Source organism: Seriola dumerili, unplaced genomic scaffold (assembly GCF_002260705.1).
Source record: "Seriola dumerili isolate Sdu_G_001 unplaced genomic scaffold, Sdu_1.0 BDQW01000216.1, whole genome shotgun sequence".
Taxonomy (NCBI): Eukaryota; Metazoa; Chordata; class Actinopteri; order Carangiformes; family Carangidae; genus Seriola; species Seriola dumerili.
In genome coordinates, this window is record NW_019174471.1 from 2,116,444 (window position 1) to 2,134,952 (window position 18,509).

The window sequence follows — 18,509 nt, forward strand, 5'->3', positions numbered from 1 at the left end:
CCCACAGAGAATTATTACTAGACTCTGCTTGTTAGGGCGTCTTTCAGCTCATTGTTTTGGTTTTATAGCTAGTAACTAGTTCAGTCTCCCAGCTCTCAACTCATTAACTTCAACTTCATTACCATTTGAGTAAAAAAAATTCATATCATATCATATCATATCATATCATATCACATATAAGGTGGCCCTGAGAGCCAGCAAGAAAACACATGCAAATAGACAAAACACAAGCAAATTCAGCGTATTTGTGTTTTTGGTTGAGTAATATCAGCGCACGTTATTTTTGGAATTTGTTGTTTTTTGTCTATTTGCATGTGATTTCATAAGTTGCAGCATGTTGGGCTCTCAGGGCCACCGTAAATATAATATAATATATTATATAATATAATATAATAAGTTGTACTCAGAGCTGCCCAAAAGAGAAATGGCAGGTGTAAGGAATGTAAATGACCAAGTTATGATTAGACTTTTCAGTGCTCTCTAGTGAACAATAAATGTAATTGCAACAGTGTCTCTAAACTGCTACAGCAGTTATCGGCCACCATACAGTGTATGTTGACACCCACATATCTTTGATAAGCTCCACTCGGCAAATATCTGCCCAGTCAGTTTATAGAAGAGGCTGTAACAGTAATCTGGTTGTTATTCCTAGTCAATCAAAGGAATATGCAGATTTTAGAAATGTTATGTCTGTCAGTTGATTTACAGCTACTTGTAAAGCTGCATCAACGTAACATTACATAACATCCTAAAACAGCTGGAGAACTCTGATTGGCTCAGCTGCTTTTCCAACTGAGGAAACAGATGTCAAAGAGCACAACAGCAAACGTAATTGAATCAGTGACAAATGTGGATATCAAGTGAGAGGTCTGGAACCAGGCTGGGTCTGTACGTGCGCAAATGTGTTATTATCTCAGTGTGTGAATGTTTGGCTGAGTCTATTTTGTGCGTCTGTTTGTGTCTCAGTTGGTCTGTTTGTGTCTCCTCTGCCTGTATGCGTGGGAATGACAGTGTATGACAGTTTGTGTATGAGTATTGGGTCAAACAGATGGTGGTCCACAAAAATCCAACCACTCTGGCTCCACAGCTGCTCTGTCACCATCAGATCTTTTCAGTAACACAGCGGCGGCTCTGCCTCCCTGACGCTCAGTCGCTGACTCTCTGTCTGTTGGGTTGCCAGATCCAGGGTGGTCCACACACAGCACTCATCTCGCACTGTCCGCCCTTGTTGTCAGGGGGGTCATGCAGATCAGGAGCACTACCTCATTCCTCCCCTCCTCCTCCTCGACCTATCCATCCATCCTCTCCTCATTCTCCTCTCTGTCGCCACTCATGCCACTTGGAAATGCCCTTTGCACTCATGTCTGAACAGGTGGCTCCTCACAAAGAGATAAAGTTTTCATTCTGCCTGTTATAAATGTCAAACATACTCTATGCATTACACTTCCTCCCTTAGCAGACACATAGCAACAGTTCAGACTATAATATAATAAAAGAATTACAAGCCATACACACATACATACATACCAAAAGGCTTCATAGACTTATGGTGCCCTCTAACTGCTGCTACCACTTCACATCTAGGTCAAAGATAATGTTACACTGTAAAATATGGAAGATTGATGCTGACCTTCCTCTAGACTGGTGAGTAAACAGCTGTTAATGCTAACGCTGGCTATGTAACAATAGCAAAACTTACAAATGGCTTCTTAAATAACTGAATTAATTATTTTTCATTGTGACATGAATTTATGTAGACTAAATGCGTACATAACAACAAAATACATTTAACAAGATGTAACGTATTTCACTTTATTTCCTCTCTTTGATTTCTTTTTATTTAGGCATTTTGAACCTTCCATACCATCAGGGCTACACTTCTTGTGTGGGACCACCAAAAACACAGGAAATTATTTTAAGTAAAAGATAGGTTTTTGGGGTTTGAGAAGGATTACACACTTATTGTGGCTGGTCTGTTTCTCTGGCTAAGAAGATACTGGAGGAGCCCATGGTTGTCATGGTAACTTAATTGCGACTTAGCCAACCTTTTATAGCCAGACACAGAAAACACTTGAATCTTGCAGCAGCTGGTTAGAAAGATGAAAGTATACAGAAAAGAAAAAAGTATACTTGGCTCTTGTTGTTATTACAAACCCTAAACGTATCGTGTTACACAGTCAAAGTAACAATTTTCAGGTTTGCATCTACTAATCTTTATTTAACTGAAGTCAGTTAAACAAGGTCACAGCGGAGGTGTTTCGAGCTTCGGTGCTTTATGTGAGTTGTTTCTAAAGTGCAGCAGACAGGAACAGGTCATATGATCAACCTGAGGACGGCTCAGACTGTCAACCCGGTTATTGGCCAGTTATGTGGAAAGAAGTCAATACTAAGTTAAATGACCACACAGCCACAACTGGAGGAATTTGCTTGTGGTCAGTGCAGCTCTGTCTGTCTCCAATGCACACAACCCACATGAACACATGATACGTCAACAGTAGCCTACTGTACATGCTGTACATGCAGTGTGGGCACAGGCAAGAAGAATTCCTTTGAATGAATTCAATGTCCATGCAGCAGACTGTAGGTATGAGTGGGCAGTGAGTTGTACTATCTAGCAGGGGGCGGTCATCTTAAATCATTATTCACAATAATACATAAATTCAAAAGGTTGTTCTGCACTTTGTTGGCCAAGTGGTTCATACTGTTAAGATGGAAAGACCCCCTCCCCCCATGTGAATTCTCATTGAATCAAAGAGGTTTCGCAATATCTCAAGCTAGAGATCTGATACTCTCTCCAAGGGTGCTGCTCTGAAATTCTGTGTAATTTGGCAGCCATTCTTGACATTTGTAGAAAAAATAGAAGCAGAGAATTTAATTACATTTCTCCTCCTCCTTTCTTTGGTAGTCGACAGGAATGACTAACTTTTATTCAGTGGTGCAGGTCCGACGGGTGGTTGGGTGTACACTTGGTATCTGATTGGTTCTGGTCATATCTGTGTTTTGTACACTGAATACAAAATGTCATTCAGTTATATGTCTTGTCATTTCCCAGTAATTTTTTTTAATTAAATATCCAACTTTTCATCAGAAAGCCATTCAATGTGATAAACCTAAACGATGTGAACTGGACTGTAGCAGCACCACAGACACAAACACAATAACGAGTTTCCTTTTACTAACTCAAATTCTTGTGTGATTATGGGAGGATGTGCAGTACGTCCTTTGGGAATAGGAAAAGCAGCATACATTAATTTACACAGCTATGACTTATAGAGTTGGAAAACCACTGTATTTTCTTTATAACCTGAGTGATCGGTCTTTCTAAACAGACTCTGCTGCCACTAAGGTCTCCCCAATTCATCCATAATCCATGGCTAAGCCAGTGCTGAATGGCTGGGAGGCCTTGTACCGTTTGCGGCCAACTGTTAGCCAAGCTGAATAATTAAAGACAGAGGTTTGCTCTCCGTTGTCGTACAGTGTGTACCGTGGTAATTTACATATTGAGTGAGGTGGAGACACAAAAGGGAGGGTTCTTACGAAATAGCAGCTGGCTATGCTGGACTTGGAAGCCACCACATACTGTTCTCTTACGAGTGTGGCAGCTAGTGTTGGTACACAATATGTTATATAAAGTTTTTCAGCTGGCCCGGCGTTCGTGTTGCTCATCTGGGCGTACTTTCCCAAAGTGAGGTAATGTTTTTCAATCCGCTCTCCCAAAACTCTCAGAGCAAATAATTTTGCAATGTCATTTCAAGTGGGGTTTTTTTTTGTGAGTTTTCATTCCAGAAAATCACAACAACTCTGTCATTCATTTTCCTCATTTGATCTGTGCCAGATGTTGCCCTCACTCTGCATTTTCTTCTCTGCTCAGGCAGTCCAGCTAATAAAAAAAAAAAAAGGCTGCTTTCGGCTCTCTCTGAGCCCTTCTCACCACGGCAACAGACTCTGTGTTGCGTTGCTTAGCCATGATGGAGACCAAACAAAAACAAGTCTTCTGATTTGTGGCCACATGTGAGGGAAAGGGTGGAGAAGGGGACGATGATGTCAGTTACAGGGGTTGGATAGCCACTTCCTCGGGCCCTTGACCCCTCTCATTGAGACGCTGGAAACATTCTGTCAAATTCCTGAGTGGAAAGACCACAGTGGTTTAACAGCAGCTGGATCACTGCGATCAGCTGACACACACTGGAGCTCTAACATCGTGCAGAGAGACAGATTGTCTAACACTGGGGAACTAGTAGACAATGGAATGATCCTGCTGATGCCTCATGTGCAAAACTCACTGTTCAGGTGTTTGGCAGTGTGAGATTGTTCTCACCACAAGATCAGTAACTTTCTCTGAGTTTCAACCTCCAGACAACATGTGTGTTTACATCTTGAATCATATTGCCAACACCAGCAGAGTCGGATGGGTGGAAACCCTCATTCTATGCCCATGGGAGAGTATTTCAGGATGGGACATCACTTTTTATTAACACAAACCTTTGCAGAATGAAGCCTGATTGCATTCCAAGATGAGAGGTTAAGATAATTTCCACCTCAGTCTTTCAAAATTCCTCATAAATTAAAATTAGAGGGTTTAATTCTTGCCTAATTATGGTGATTATTTAGGCAGGCTAAACACATTTGCTTGTGGATTCAGTCGCATATACCCAGGTCAGCTGGGTATATTCAACTCTAGCTCGTCTTAGTCATCTTTCAGATAAAGTGGGGTTTTTGTTCATTTATAATGGAATAAAGGTTTCATTTCACAGCAAATATCTGGACAGGTCATAGCAGAAAACACACAGTAATTAATAATATAATGTGTGCATTCCTTCCAGGGCCCTGTTACTGTGCATTCTTGCTCTCTTGCGTACTGGGACACGTCAATGCAATAAAGCCATTGTTAATGTTGTTAGTACGACCTGTGCTTTCCCACAATATATCAACAAGCCTTTATCAGGTGTTACTAATGTCATTAACAATGGCTCTGTTCCCTTCACATGTCCCAGTAACAGTGTGACAGCGAGTACAGTACGCACAATAACAGGATTGTGAGCCTGGAGCAGCTAAATGGAATTCACCCATCATGTACATTGCTATGTACATCTGTGCCTTTCCTACAGTGACATGTCAAAATGTCTGCTCAGATGTTGTTGAAATGGAAACGGATTGGTAGAAGGAAGCTTCGAGAGGAAACGAGGTTGAGAAAGTTGATTACAATGTAACCTATATATTAAAAGGTTATCTCTTCCAGTGTAGCCTACAGTTATCTTCTAGTTGGGCATGAACACCACCCTTAAAAGTCATTTTAAAAAAACCACCATCGCCACTGAATTGGTCGACATTTGCCAGTTTCCCTTTCTCCTCTTTTGTATGTGCAAAGTTCAACAGTAATGGCAGCATGTGGGAGACTTTTGGAAGATGGCCGTGAGTTTGTTTGAGAGGTGAAAACTACCTCACACTCTATCCCTTTTCATGTGTCACAGTGACTGCATAGTGGTGGGTTACTTCAAAATGACTTTTAGAAAGCTTAAATACAGACGGACACAGAAAATTCACATACACAAGTTTCATCAGTTTCATTGTAGAAAAAGCAGCAATAAGTGGAATTGCAAACACTTGTGTGCAATCTTTTAAAATTGTCGAGTGAAGTGAGAGATATTTGTTTTGTTTGTTAAAGCTCATCCTATTCGTGGGAACAATAGTATCTGAAACCATTTCTTCAAAGCTTCCAACATGTGGTACAGCTAATGTTAAAATATCCTGGGACCTGACATTGTAAGTACTACATTCATATGAGACCATAGAGCATACAGTAGGTAACCCATAGATAAATAAATATACAGTGCACTTTCCCCACCTGTTCATATAAGACACAAATGGTGGGTGAAGAGTTTATCACCTATGATAAAGCACAGTGCATGGTGACACACAGAGTCAAGAAGCTTTAAAGTTGGGGGAGAGATTTGCATATACACTACATCACCATAATCAACAGCAGACGCACCTATAGATTCTACAAGGATGTTGCAATGAGCAAAAGAGATTTGTTTCTATACAAAAATCCAACTTTGACCATCAGCTTGCTCGTCAGGGTTTCCTCATGGGTCTTGTGGAAGTGAACCACTGCCATCTTGTGGTCATTTTTTAATAAACTTTCTATAATGTCAGAGGGAACAACATTCAAACATATCATGAGCTCAGATTTATTGAAAATAAAAGAATAAAATGTTGCTGTTCTTTCAGTTGTATGTGTGGAGACACTACACTGATTCACTTAGTACATGAAGCCCTCATACAGGGGATGTAGCTCAGTGGTAGAGCGCATGCTTTGCATGTATGAGGCCCCGGGTTCAATCCCCGGCATCTCCACATGGTGACATTTATGTTGACAACAATGAAACTGAAACTGAAAGTAGAAAGCACCTCACACTGCATAGAGATCCACTTTGTACATCAAAGTGCACGTGCACGTGCATGAGGAGTACAGAAAATCAGAAGTCCCTCCACCTGTAGATGAACTCTAGATTTGTCTTTGTTATTTGTCTCTGCAACATATTTGCTTATTTCATTACAAGGTCTCTGTTGAGCCAGTCATACTGAAGAGTAATACCTGCCTGTACAAACTGAGGGCTGTAAGAAAATAATGCACTATCTTTGAAGTTGTTTGTGAGACGTTAAAGTAAATGTTGAACTCAGTGAAGAATAGGTGGCAAACATTTGCTCTTCACAACCCAGCTGAGAAAGCTGATAACTTTGTAAATTACAATACTAAAAGTTTATCTCTGACACTGCACATTAGTCAGACAAGTGTCCCATTAAAAAATACTACTTGTAAAATTGTGGTCGGCACAGTGTCCAGAGACAGTTACAGTTAGTGGCTTCCTGATTTTCTCACCCTCAGTGTATAAAATGTGTTTACATGTGCATCATAAGTTCTCAGTTGTGACTTGTGTGATCACAAAATAGCAGGTCTGCCAATGCAGCTGTCGTATGTTTGTTAAGTGTCTTTATCAGCAGTTCAAGACCTCTGCAAATATAATGAAGGTGTGCAGATATAGATTAGCATTACCAGACAGCTGTTGCAAACTGCATTTCTCAGAGTTGTCGTGGCCGAGTGGTTAAGGCGATGGACTAGAAATCCATTGGGGTCTCCCCGCGCAGGTTCGAATCCTGCCGACAACGGGTTTTTTCATGTTCTGTCTGCTGGATTGTTAGAGGATGATCATAAGAGACAGCCTGGCTGATTCTGATAACTCCTTTACACCTCACTTCATGTCACGTCACTCTGATTAGAAAATTGCTAAACATTTACTCATACTAGCTTCTGAGTTTTAAGAATGCTTTGCTTCTCTTTGTTTGATATCTGATAAAGACATCAGATGAGATATATTGAAATCATTGCAGTTGAATACCTTTGGGTTTTGTTGGGAATATAACAAGCAACCATTTGGAGGCATCACCTTCAGTTTTTAAAAGGCAGCATCAGCATTTTTCACTATTGACCATTAATATAATAATCAACAGCTTAATTGGCAATGTAAGTAAACCTTAGTTGCAGCTCTACATGTGACCTGTCTGGCAATAGCCAGACAGACATATAGATAGATAGATATAGATAGACAGATTTCAATAGTCCAGATTAACTGCAAGTCTTCATACACAGATCTACTCTGTTAAGTTTATTTTATTGGAGAACAGTGACTATAGTCACTGATACTGTTAGCAGTTGTCCCTTCTCTTATCTGTCCTCTGTATCACCGCTGTCTTCATCTCATTATTAACAGGGATGTTTCATCTGTAGTCATACATGTACTCTGTGTGTGATGTCTTCATAGAAGTCACACAGGGGATGTAGCTCAGTGGTAGAGCGCATGCTTTGCATGTATGAGGCCCCGGGTTCAATCCCCGGCATCTCCATCTAACATTATGTTGACAAGTTCACATGGGTTCTAGTGGTCAACTAAACAAAAAGTGAAGAAACAAGTACAAATACATATGAAAGCTGTGTTTGCATAAGGTCAATAGAAAATTAGAAATACCTCTCACTTTTTGTGGCAATAATATTGAGAAAATTGTTTAGTATGCTTTGCTCAGAAAAGCAAAGACAATTATGTTTTTTATTTGGTGATGATTACCTGTCATACCTGCAACATGGTTGATTGTCTTTTATCACTTCTCTGTTGAGTCAGTCATACCTTTCCGGCATTTATTTGCTCCTGCAGAAGACATTAAAACACATTAACTGCTTCCTGGTCTCTCCTTTCTGCACCTCTGCTCCCTATACATGCAAGACAACAGTGTTTATACTAGGGAATGCAAGCTGCACTGCGTAGGCTGCATGACACAAGGCAGACTGCCGCCGTACAATTCACACCAAAAAAAGTGAAACTAAAAACGCCTGTAAGACTTACATTAACGGTCAAAACAACACAAAACCGCTTGGTAACATAATGATATTCAACTGAGAATAATATTTACCAAGGATTATAACATAAATAGCTCAATTTCCAAAGAAAACATAATATCACAGCAGCATTCTCTCGCACATCTTACCCTCCGTAATGCAAGACGGCACCGTGAAGGGTAGAAGGGAGGAGCTACGGAGGCCCAGGAGGTACGGACATGGCACAGTGCAAGCAGGTAATTTCCACAGGAAAAATTAATAAAATAACAGTAAATAAAAATAACTCATTGAGATAAAATACTCAAAAATCATTAAATGATAAATAAAATTCACAAACACAAATTGGAAATGATAATTAATAAAAGTGCATTTTTAACTCTGTTACAGACGCATCACTCTGTGTCTCTTTGTGGTTTAAAGAATTAGCTACTGATGGCCGCAACCTTTTCATTAAAGAAGAAGCAGATATCAGGTGAAAGGATCATGTCTGGTGTACGTGGGGGAAGACTCACTATTGTTTTTACAGTTTGAAATAATTTTCTACTTTCTAATGTTCTTATTACAGAAAGTAGTGTTGGCAGTACAATGCAATCAGGACCCACAGTTAGTTACATATTTACATCTGTGAGAAAGTCATAACCTGTGCTCACAAGGTCATCATTAGCAGCAAGAACGGGGCTTTATATGAACAGAAGTGTCGCAGCCACTCTTCCTGCATAGTCAGTCAAACCATATGTTTGTTCAGTGTCTTTATCAGCAGTTCAAATCCTCTGCAAATATGCCAATATACATTGGTATTAACAGACAGCTTGTGCAAAATGCCTTTATATAGGAGTTGTTGGCAGAGTGGTTAAGGCGATGGACTAGAAATCCATCACAGTCATACGCGCAGGTTCAAATCCAAAACAGTTGATTTTATGTTCTGTCTGCTGGATTGTTGGAGGGTTATCAAAGGACCCTCCAACAACTTCTTTACTCTGTGGTGTTCTGTTGGAGACAGACTCTTTGGTACCCTTGTATGGTGGTTATACAGGGGACGTAGCTCAGTCGTAGAGCGCATGCTTTGCATGAATGAGGCCCTTGGTTCAATCCCGGCATCTCCATTACACATTATGTTGACAATTAAACAGTTGTTACAATTTCACATTGATCGAGGTGGTCGTCTGAATAAATTGCAATGTCACAAAGACACACATATCAAGTCTCTGTATGTGGGTAACTGAAAATTAGAAATACTTCTCACTTTAATATTGGCAATGAATTAGCGAAAGTAGTTGAGTATATTTTGCTCAGTAACGCAAAGACAATGGTGGTTTTTATTTGGTGATGATGATCTGTCACACCTGCAACATGGTTGATTGTCTTTTATCACTTGTGAAGTCTCTGTTGAGTCAGTCATACGCATGAACTTTTGAGTAACACTAAATAATAACCATGTGCAATAGTGCATTATAGGTGGACACCAAGTGCTAAGCGAATGGCATTTGACACCCCAACAAAAAGTGCATGACAGAGTGGTTGTCGTGGCCGAGTGGTTAAGGCGATGGACTAGAAATCCATTGGGGTCTCCCCGCGCAGGTTCGAATCCTGCCGACAACGTTGGACCCTTTTCAGAAGTAGATAAAGTTGAAAACACAAGGTGTTCTATAGGTGCTGTGTTCAGTATTGAAATCCTCACTGAGACTGAGCCTTTGGGATGGGCAAAGAATTGAGTGTCAGGCAGGTTGTGTGTTGTTTCAGTAACACAGTGTCTTGGTTCTCATCTGCATCTTATCAAGCTGCATTTAATGTCTCAAACTTCCCTCTTTTACTGCGGAGGAGACCTTCTCCCGGAGGACTTCTCCCAGAAAAGCAATGAGGGCAATTATGTACATGGGTGTGTACATAATTGCCCTCATTGCTTTTCTGGGAGAAGTCCTGTTCTCAAAGTTGAGCCTGTTTCAACTTCTTTCCCACATGACCCTGCATCCATCAAACAATCAATCAATCTATCTCCAGGAGACTTTATGTTGACAGCTAAACTACAATGACAACATGGTGCATTATAGGTAAACATACAGCAATGGGTAAAAGTACGCACCACACACCTCAACAACAGCTCCTTGTCAAGCTTGTTGTCTTGGCCGAGTGGTTAAGGCGATGGACTAGAAATCCATTGGGGTCTCTCTGCGCAGGTTCGAATCCTGCCGACAACGTCAGAACATTTTGAAAGGTAGGAAAGTCAAAATTTTACCAAGTTTCGATCCGGATTTGTGTCTAGTGTACATGGGGGGAAGACTCACTATTGTGGAAAATAATTACAGAGCGTCTGTGGTACTGTTGTTCTTATCACAGAAAGTAGTGTTGGCAGTTCAATGCAGTCAGGACCCACAGTTGTTATATATTTACATTTGTGAGTCAAGTTGTAACCTGTGCTCACAAGGTCATCAATAGCAGGAAGAACAGTCAAAGTTGAACCTGCTTCATCGTCTTTGCTGGATTGTTTTGTCAGAGCCAGCCGTACCCCCCCCCCCACCCCCCCGCTGTGCAAACAGCCATCAAATGAATCAGGCAGCTGCGTGGCTAAACTTACACTCACTACTGAGTTGTTAGCATTGTAAGTTTCTGAATTAGAAAGGCAAGAGCAACAAATGGGATTTGACTGAAGATGTCAATGGGATTTACTGAGGTTATTGTTAAAAGCTGGTTAACAAGTGAAACTGAAATCAATGTGGGTACAATCATGAGCATAAGCAAATACCTATGTATGTATGTATGTATGTACTGTATGTATGTATGTACTGTATGTATGTCCAACCTGCAGCTTTAACTGAAGACCGAGTGATTTGTATAAGTTGTTCTTGGTATCTTTCTTCAAATATACTGGTCAGACCCTCATAATATGGTATTAAATATTGTAGAGATTTAAGTAATGAACATATGCAAACAGATCCATCAGGTTTTATGTAGCTAAGGTACCATGGAAGCACCAAGTGGTAAATGTGTGCATTTCACAAACCAACAACTGCTCAACTTCACAGTTGTCGTGGCCGAGTGGTTAAGGCGATGGACTAGAAATCCATTGGGGTCTCCCCGCGCAGGTTCGAATCCTGCCGACAACGTCAGACTCTTTTCAGAAGTAGATGAAGTTGAAAACATTTGGTGTGACTGAGCCTTTGGGCTGCGCCAACAATTGACTGACCGGCAGATTGTGTTATTTCAGTAAGACAGTGTCTCGGTTCTCATCTCCAATCTGCATGTTATCAGGCTACCTTCAATGTTTCAAATTTCCCTCTTTCACTGTGGAGGGAAATTATGTGCATGGCCTTTCTGGGAGAAGTCATGTTGTCAAAGTTGAGCCTGTTTCAACTTCTTTCCCACATGACCCTGCATCAATCAATATATCAATCCCTGGTATCTCCAGCAGACTGTATGTTGACAGCTAAACTGCGATGACAACATGGTGCATTATAGGTAAACATACAGTAATGGGTAAAAGTACGCACCGCACACCTCAACAACAGCTCCTTGTCAAGCTTGTTGTCGTGGCCGAGTGGTTAAGGCGATGGACTAGAAATCCATTGGGGTCTCCCCGCGCAGGTTCGAATCCTGCCGACAACGTCAGAACATTTTGAAAGGTAGGAAAGTCAAAGTTTTACCAATTTCGATCCGGATGTGGTGTACGTGGGGGAAGACAGATTATTGTTTTAAAGGTGGAAAATAATTACTGAGTGTCTGTGATAGTGTTGTTCTTATTACAGAAAGTAGTGTTGGCAGTTCAATGCAGTCAGGACTCACAGTCAGTTACATATTTACATGTGTGAGTCAAGTCATAACCTGTGCTCACAAGGTCATCATTAGCAGGAAGAACACCAAGTGGTAAATATGTGCATTTCAGAAAACAACAACTGATGACCTTTGAACTTGTCGTGGCCGAGTGGTTAAGGCGATGGACTAGAAATCTATTGGGGTCTCCCCGCGCAGGTTTGAATCCTGCCGACAACGGGTTTTTTCATGTTCTGTCTGCTGGATTGTTAGAGGATGATCATAAGAGACAGCCTGGCTGATTCTGATAACTCCTTTACACCTCACTTCATGTCACGTCACTCTGATTAGAAAATTGCTAAACATTTACTCATACTAGCTTCTGAGTTTTAAGAATGCTTTGCTTCTCTTTGTTTGATATCTGATAAAGACATCAGATGAGATATATGATGAGCGATGACAACATGGTGCATTATAGGTAAACATACAGCAATGGGTAAAAGTACGCACCGCACACCTCAACATCAGCTCCTCATCGAGCTTGTTGTCGTGGCCGAGTGGTTAAGGCGATGGACTAGAAATCCATTGGGGTCTCCCCGCGCAGGTTCGAATCCTGCCGACAACGATGTACAATTTTGAGACTTCTTTACTCTATATTGTTCTGTTGGAGACAGAGAGGTTAGCACCCCCATGAGGTGGTGCAACAGGGGATGTAGCTCAGTGGTAGAGCGCATGCTTTGCATGTATGAGGCCCCGGGTTCAATCCCCGGCATCTCCAAAACACATTATGTTGACAACTAAACACTAGTCAGAACTTTACATGCGTCCTGAGTGTCACCTGAATATATTGTGAACAAGTACACACACTTTGTATTTTTGGGGGACCCTCCAAATCTCACTGTTTCTTACATTGGGGGTGGGGGACTTGGCCACTGGTCCACCCCAGTGAGACAGTGACTGACAGATTCATGTGCTGATTAGAGGTTTATCAGACAGCAAAACACTCCACAGCAGATTGTAGTCACAACTGTGAAGAAAGTGAAGAACTGTTTGACTTAACAAAATTCTGACTAAGAACATAAACACTTCGTCATTGACTAATCTTAATTAAATACGTTTTCTAATTATTGGAAACAAAAAATGGGAATCTTAGAATTTTTGTATAAAAATTCATTTATGGATTTTTCTGAATCCACATTGAGAGGCAGTTTAAATGATGCAGGGGAAAAAAGCTGCTCTTTCCCACCTGAAACTCTCCTAGCTTGTGCTGTCAAAGGACACACTGGGGTGATGTCTTCTTAAATGTTTCATTATATTGGAAGTATTTCCGCTAGCATAAGCCACACGTGTTATACAATCCACAATGCATCATTTTCATAGGTAACACTAAATCTCCCATACAGCAGTATGAAACGATGCTGGTGGATCCTCGTACTGTGCTATACCCACACCTCAAAATAAAAAACTGACTGTAAGAAAACACATGGTCACTAGTTGAATGTGTGGTTGAAAAACAGTCTTGGACTCTGATCTTCCTGCACAAGTTTGAGTCCTGCCTGCAATGCATGTCTATCTTTATACCATCATGGCTCATACTGAAATACAGGGGTGAATGCTTTGACTAGAAGTTTGCAGTGTATTTCAGGCATAAACATTTCATTCCGGTCTTGCTGTACAACTGGTAGTTTTGAGGACATGTCTTATGTGATCAATGTATTTAATTGGTGTTTACTCTGTTTTGTATTATGCCAGATTCCAACTGCTTCTACTCAAGCAGATGTTGGAGTATGAAGAAATAGTTTATACAGTCAGGCATATTCTTACTGTTAGTCATCAGAGAGTAAACAGAAGTTACAGAGCTTTCGTTTCCTCTGCCCCTCCCCCCTGTGGTTTCGTTCCTCTCTTGCTTAATTCATAAGGGAAACTGCTTCTTCTGTTCTTTGTAGAGATTCTTGTACAGTGGTGAGCACAGCTGCCTTCCATGCAGTAGCTCAGGGTTTGACTCCCGACCGCTGCTACAAACCTTCCCCTTTTATCTGATCCACTAGAAATCCATTTTGACGTTTCAGCACATGAATCCTTTTGTCAATGCAAGTATGATTTCTTATATGATTAGTTCTTTGGAAACTGTTTAGGAATTTGATCCCATATCTGCGTAAGACAGAATGTTTTTACAAGCAAAAATGACTTTAAAGCATTGTATTACCCGCAAAACATATGAATACTATAAAAACATAAATATTCACTATAGCTGTCCTCAAATCAGGATGTTCAGAGTGAACTTAGAGTTGGTACTTCCTGTAAGAATATTTTAATGCCTTTGTTGATCATGTATCTTATCATGAAAATGTCATGTATGTGTAACAGTCAATGTTCTATACACAAGCTTTGATCTTCACTTAGTATTAACAGTGTTTCTTAATCACTGAGAAAATTTCTCCACAATTTTATGGAAAGCAGTAAAACCAAGTTGTTGTGGCTGACTTTTACCTTCTACGAGTTGTGACTACAGTAGCACTGTCAGATCGTTCTTGTAAAGTCATAAAAAAAAGTGAGTTGATTGTGGCCTATAAATTCAACCTGTTAAACTGCAAGTTCTGCACTATTGGGCTGAAATATTGTTCTTCGATAGTTTTACCATTACCTGAAGCAACCCACCCCCACCAACATAGCCCCTTGAATATTCTCCCAGACAGTTGCTGAGTGTCCTGCACAAACGTTCATACACAGTGATGGTGTAGCGAGCACAGCTGCCTTCCAAATGGTTCACCTGGCTTTGATCCCTGCCTCACACTCTTTTTCTTCCAGTGAAAGTTTATCTACCTGTTTCAGTCGACTTGACATCGACTTCATTATGAATGAGGGGGTGACATCACTGTAAAGGAAAAGCTGGAGAAAAAAGAATGCATTGTTTGCTTTACTTGCGCAATATAACTGAAGAAGTGTGTATCCTGCTAATTTCTGCTGGTATCTTTTAGGTGCACAATCACAGAAGGTTTCCACAGGGTTTGTCATGACCGTGTGGACATGAAATTTTCACATGCTGTTTGGTGTTTTTACACCACTGAAAACGGCTCTATCTTTTATGTGGTGTACATTGAGCTGTGTGCTTCCACCCTCCAGGCTTCTCCTCTCTGTGAAGCAGAGTTTAAACTATGTAGAGACAGAGGTGTTCCATATCAGCAGTACTGTTATTTTTAACATTTAGCATTTATACAAGTTTAGGTTGAAAACTGTATCTCTTTTCTTCTCTCCCTTGTGTACCTCCCCTCTCCTTCTCTGCTCCTCCTTTTAAGTCTCCTCCCCCTCTCCCAATTAGACTTCTCACAGGGACGTATGCTGCTGAGTTGGCAGTCAAATTCCTCAGTTATACAGCGATGGTGGTATAGTGGTGAGCATAGCTGCCTTCCAAGCAGTTGACCCGGGTTCGATTCCCGGCCATCGCAGTTATATGTTTTCTCTCTAAATGGATTTGTTCAGTGGGGATGGAAATATTTTTTCAACTGTTTCTATCAGTTATTCTCAAGTGACATCGTCTCATCTAGTCTTTTCAAACCTGAACCAGAGCAGATGAATGCATCCCCAACCACTTTAGGATAAAGTAAAATTAGTGCCTCAGTCATTTAGTTTTTTCATGGCACAGCTTCTAATGTCAACAATGATATATATAGATATGTTAAACTACTTCTCCTCTCTTACATCCTGTATCTAGCAATGCAGATACTTTTGGTTTTATTTGTCCAGGTTTAGAAAAATCTGTCAGATTTCTGAAGCCACTCTAAAACATAAATGGAATTTCATGTGTAACAGAACTGATACGAGTATCTATCAGGTTTTATCATTAGTAGACATGTATTGAGGATATGTAGAAACATTTTTTATAGATTCAACACATCAGTGTGGGTTAAACTTTCTCTTCTCTTCAGCTCCTCCTTCATTATTTTTGACTCTCCTCCTCTTCTTCCAGCCAAATCCTCCAGTGACGTATACTCCTGACTCACCAGACTTTCCATGAAAATTCCCTCTTTCTCTGAGCGATGGTGGTATAGTGGTGAGCATAGCTGCCTTCCAAGCAGTTGACCCGGGTTCGATTCCCGGCCATCGCAGTTCCATTTTAGTGTCTAACTCTTGGATTTTATGTCAGAAATATATGTCTCTGTACACTGTTCTCTACTAACACACACCACTGAGACTTGTGGAGCACAATACCATATACAGACACACTCACTTCACAATTTCAATGTCAAACTTCCTCCTCTCCCAGCCAAATTCCTCCATTGACGTATACTCCTGACTCAGCAGGAAAATTCCATGAAAATTCCCTCTTTTCCAAGCGATGGTGGTATAGTGGTGAGCATAGCTGCCTTCCAAGCAGTTGACCCGGGTTCGATTCCCGGCCATCGCATTTGTATTTTAGTTTTGTTTGAGATGGAGACGTTGGCCTATAGACATTAAAATGCAAAATAAACTTTTCTCATTCATGATTTGTGTGCACAATATTTCTTCCATGTGCATGTAGTCCACAACATGAAGTAGACGTAGCTGTGAAGTTGTTGTGGCTGAGTGGTTAAGGTGACGGACTTGAAATCCATTGGGGTCTTCCTGGCATGCATGTTCAAATCCTGCCAGCAATCAGAACATTGGCTCCTCTCACAGCTACTGAGAGCTGTACAAAAGTCACAGGATTGCATGATAGCTCAGTGAAGGTGTACACAGAGAAATTAAGCAGCAAAGACGCAACTTGACCCTCCACATGTCAGTAGAAACTTGCAATAACTGTCAAAATGAAAATTTCACAACACATTTGTTTTGAATCCTACTCGCAAGGTGAAGATGTCGTGTGTCTGTGTTGACTTTTAAACCAGCTCCATGTAGGAAACCCTCACCGTTACTGTATGAACTCTGACCTGATGTTTCTGACACACAGTTTGATGTGTCTTTGATCACAGACAGAGGAGCTGCCTTCATTTACTCCAATAAAACAGTGTTTCAGAGCATAAACTTGCACATGATATTCTACCCTAGGATCCTGACATGACGATGCCATTAAGAATTCTAGATCCACACTGAATGCAGAATTACTCCTGTGCAGCAATCCCAGGATTGATAGTTCAGTTCAGCATCAGCTATAACTCCTCCTCAGCTCCTCCTCCTCTCCCAGCCAAATTCCTCCATTGACGTATACTCCTGACTCAGCAGGAAAATTCCATGAAAATTCCCTCTTTTCCAAGCGATGGTGGTATAGTGGTGAGCATAGCTGCCTTCCAAGCAGTTGACCCGGGTTCGATTCCCGGCCATCGCAGTTGTATTTTAGTTTTGTTTGAGATGGAGACGTTGGCCTATAGACATTAAAATGCATAATAACTTTTCTCATTCATGATTTGTGTGCACAATATTTCTTCCATGTGCATGTAGTTGACAACATGAAGTAGGAGTAGCTGTGTATTAGTTGTGGCTGAGTGGTAAAGACGATGGACTTTAAATCCATTGGAGTCTCCCCCGCATGCATGTTCGAATCCTGCCAACAGCAAGCATGTCTGCTTCTCTCCCAGCTATTAGGAACTGGTAAATAAAAGACAAGGATGACATGACAGCTCATGATTATAAAATAAACAGGATAATTACACCATTCACTTTAGAAATTCATCTACCATCTAAATAAAGGTGGAAACTGCATAAATTGAGGGAAATTAAGCAGCAAAGATGTAACCTGACCCTCCAGTAGAAATTTGCAATAACTGTCAAAATGATGATTTTACAGCATCATGTTTGGTTTGAATCCTGCTGACAAGGTGATGATGTTGTGTGTCTGTGTTGACTTTTAAACCAGCTCCATGTAGGAAACCCTCAGCGTTACTGTATGAACTCTGACCTGCTGTTTCTGACACACAGTTTGATGTGTCTTTGATCACAGACAGAGGAGCTGCCTTCATTTACTCTAATAAAACAGTGTTTCAGAGCATAAATATTTCATGATAAATACTTTGTGATTGTTTCCCAGCTGTAGCTGGTGTTAAGGAGTTGTACGGACCTTATTTATCCATTGGATGTAGTTACATCCAATGAATAAACTTGCACATGATATTCTACCCTAGGATCCTGACATGACGATGCCATTAAGAATTCTATATCCACACTGAATTCAGAATTACTCCTGTGCAGCAATCCCAGGATTCATAGTTCAGTTCAGCATCAGCTATAACTCCTCCTCAGCTCCTCCTCCTCTCCCAGCCAAATTCCTCCATTGACGTATACTCCTGACTCAGCAGGAAAATTCCATGAAAATTCCCTCTTTTCCAAGCGATGGTGGTATAGTGGTGAGCATAGCTGCCTTCCAAGCAGTTGACCCGGGTTCGATTCCCGGCCATCGCAG

General features: G+C 40.9%; 15 non-coding genes across 15 annotated transcripts; all 15 read left to right on the forward strand.

The window, feature by feature from the left end:
- The first annotated feature begins 6,285 nt into the window (after positions 1–6,285).
- On the forward strand, positions 6,286–6,357 carry trnaa-ugc. The gene has a single exon. It is a non-coding gene; the product is annotated as a tRNA-Ala (tRNA).
- A 731-nt stretch (positions 6,358–7,088) lies between these two features.
- trnas-aga lies at positions 7,089–7,170 on the forward strand. Its single transcript has one exon. It is a non-coding gene; the product is annotated as a tRNA-Ser (tRNA).
- Positions 7,171–7,833: 663 nt separating this feature from the next.
- On the forward strand, positions 7,834–7,905 carry trnaa-ugc. Its single transcript has one exon. It is a non-coding gene; the product is annotated as a tRNA-Ala (tRNA).
- A 2,004-nt stretch (positions 7,906–9,909) lies between these two features.
- On the forward strand, positions 9,910–9,991 carry trnas-aga. The gene has a single exon. It is a non-coding gene; the product is annotated as a tRNA-Ser (tRNA).
- Positions 9,992–10,505: 514 nt separating this feature from the next.
- On the forward strand, positions 10,506–10,587 carry trnas-aga. Its single transcript has one exon. It is a non-coding gene; the product is annotated as a tRNA-Ser (tRNA).
- Positions 10,588–11,411: 824 nt separating this feature from the next.
- Positions 11,412–11,493, forward strand: trnas-aga. Its single transcript has one exon. It is a non-coding gene; the product is annotated as a tRNA-Ser (tRNA).
- A 417-nt stretch (positions 11,494–11,910) lies between these two features.
- trnas-aga lies at positions 11,911–11,992 on the forward strand. The gene has a single exon. It is a non-coding gene; the product is annotated as a tRNA-Ser (tRNA).
- Positions 11,993–12,294: 302 nt separating this feature from the next.
- trnas-aga lies at positions 12,295–12,376 on the forward strand. Its single transcript has one exon. It is a non-coding gene; the product is annotated as a tRNA-Ser (tRNA).
- A 303-nt stretch (positions 12,377–12,679) lies between these two features.
- trnas-aga lies at positions 12,680–12,761 on the forward strand. The gene has a single exon. It is a non-coding gene; the product is annotated as a tRNA-Ser (tRNA).
- An 81-nt stretch (positions 12,762–12,842) lies between these two features.
- On the forward strand, positions 12,843–12,914 carry trnaa-ugc. Its single transcript has one exon. It is a non-coding gene; the product is annotated as a tRNA-Ala (tRNA).
- A 2,596-nt stretch (positions 12,915–15,510) lies between these two features.
- Positions 15,511–15,582, forward strand: trnag-ucc. Its single transcript has one exon. It is a non-coding gene; the product is annotated as a tRNA-Gly (tRNA).
- A 588-nt stretch (positions 15,583–16,170) lies between these two features.
- Positions 16,171–16,242, forward strand: trnag-ucc. The gene has a single exon. It is a non-coding gene; the product is annotated as a tRNA-Gly (tRNA).
- A 227-nt stretch (positions 16,243–16,469) lies between these two features.
- trnag-ucc lies at positions 16,470–16,541 on the forward strand. Its single transcript has one exon. It is a non-coding gene; the product is annotated as a tRNA-Gly (tRNA).
- Positions 16,542–17,366: 825 nt separating this feature from the next.
- trnag-ucc lies at positions 17,367–17,438 on the forward strand. The gene has a single exon. It is a non-coding gene; the product is annotated as a tRNA-Gly (tRNA).
- A 998-nt stretch (positions 17,439–18,436) lies between these two features.
- On the forward strand, positions 18,437–18,508 carry trnag-ucc. The gene has a single exon. It is a non-coding gene; the product is annotated as a tRNA-Gly (tRNA).
- Position 18,509: the final 1 nt, after the last annotated feature.